Source organism: Octodon degus, unplaced genomic scaffold (genome assembly GCF_000260255.1).
Source record: "Octodon degus isolate 3935 unplaced genomic scaffold, OctDeg1.0 scaffold00235, whole genome shotgun sequence".
Lineage (NCBI taxonomy): Eukaryota > Metazoa > Chordata > Mammalia > Rodentia > Octodontidae > Octodon > Octodon degus.
This window is the reverse complement of record NW_004524811.1, coordinates 553,686-555,574: the sequence shown is the minus strand read 5'-3', so window position 1 is coordinate 555,574 and position 1,889 is coordinate 553,686. Positions and strand designations below refer to the sequence as shown.

Here is a 1,889-nt window from a genome sequence, read left to right as displayed (position 1 = left end):
AAAACTCATATTCCAGACAAGAGACTACTGTACATTGTGCTGCAGTAGAGCTATTGATCTGTTAACTGTAGAGGTTTTAGATGAAATATAGAAGGAAGGATTTGAAAGATTGGGTGAAAAGTGATACCATTTATGAGCATATGAAACACAGAAAAAGTTTGTTTTCATTTTGTTGCTTGGTTGATGAATATTTGTGGCTTTGTCTATGTTGAGCTAGCGTGTATTTAATTAAAGATATCAAGGTAGCAGGCATGTATTACGGCTCAGAGGGGAATTGGAATGGACATGGGTTGTATCTATCTGATGACAGTTGACACCACAAAGGTACATTAAATTGTCAAGGAAAGAAATTGAAGTGAAAGTCTTTTCATACTTTTGTAGAAACTCTAGAACTTTGCTACTTAAACAACAGCAAGAAAATTAAAAATAACTCAGTGGAAGCTGATGAGGAACAACCATGCATATTTGTCACACTACATGTTGATTTCCTTCCCTGAAATAGACTGTGCTTGACCCTTAATTACAATTCTCAAAGCCCATCAACTTATATTCTGATTCAGAGGCAATGATATCTGGTAGATGCAGGTTATAGAGCTGGTTGGGCTATGCATGAATCCATCTGTTTGGCTCAATGCAAAGCCTCACCTAGAGAGTGGGAAAACAGTTCAGCAAAAGGGCCAAGCAGAAGTGATTGACCTCATCTGCTACCTTTCTCTAGGAATTTAATATGTGATTATGTTTTAGCTCTCCTAAACTTCTGGGGACATAGTTGCATTGCCTTACATTCTCCATACTCCTGGATAAACTACATATCAAGCAACTATGATTTTTGAACATAAAGTCTTCTAAAATAAAAGTCACAGAAATTGCAACCAATTTTCCTAGGCTCCAAGTCCAAAGCCTATGTTTGTAGCATGCCTAGATTAAGAATAATAGATTATTTCCTCTGGTATTACTCCTAATCATTTTTTAAATTAATTTTATTGAGAAACAAATAGCAATGAAGCAATTTCAAAACCAATTAGTAGGACAGTTTCAATAACTAATACATTGCATATTGTCGTTTTCATATTGGTTTTTCATAGTACAAGAGGCAGACATGATATCCTGTCCAAACATTATTAGTACAAATCTTTCTTCTCACTGAATTAAGAGAAAGTAGCTGACTCCTGATCATTTTTTGCAGCGTGAAGATTGTTGGCATGCATGGGAAGGTCTCAAATCTTTTCATGAGAATTTTTCCAGTCATTTCCTATAACTCCAGGTGAATGTTGTTTCAAGACTATGAAAATAAAAGAGCATTGCAAAAGCAGGGAGACAATAACCATGCTCTACATTATGAGAAAGCAAAGAAAACCGTTTAAATGTGTCATTAGATTAAGAACAAGGCCTGTTTTGCTGGTAGGGTAAAAGCAAGCAGATTGCAGTAGGTGGAAGTATGTGGGAGGCGAAAAAGTAGATAAAGACTGAACATTTTTAAGCAATGTGGTTGAGGAAAGAGGTGAGACAGAGGGCAACATTTATGAGGCATTATAACTCTCCGAGAGGCTTTTATTTTTAAAGATTGCAGTAGACTTCTCACTGTTCTCAGATATGCCATTACTCTAACAGCTACCTGGCCTTCCAGTGTTTGTCCCTGTGCTTATTATGCTTCCCACCTCCTTTGCCAACTGGTGATCTTTTGTGAACTCTGGGCCATGCTTAAATTTCATCTTCTCTAATGTCTTTTCAGGGTGCCTCAAATTTCCAGCCCCTCTGTTCCTTGTGCATACCACTTCATAGGGCTCGTGCTTTGCAGCCCACACACTGAATTGTAGAAAGGCTTTGTGTGTCTTTCTTCTCTTCTCTCAGCTACTAGAAGGCATGAGTGCCTGAGCATTGTAACAGGA

The 1,889-nt window shown here is 37.6% G+C and overlaps 1 protein-coding gene across 2 annotated transcripts in view; it reads left to right on the top strand.

Moving 5' to 3' along the window:
• Positions 1–1,889, top strand: part of Gabra2 (gamma-aminobutyric acid type A receptor alpha2 subunit) — a 146,030-nt gene that overhangs the window by 64,866 nt on the left and 79,275 nt on the right. The window lies entirely within an intron of this gene.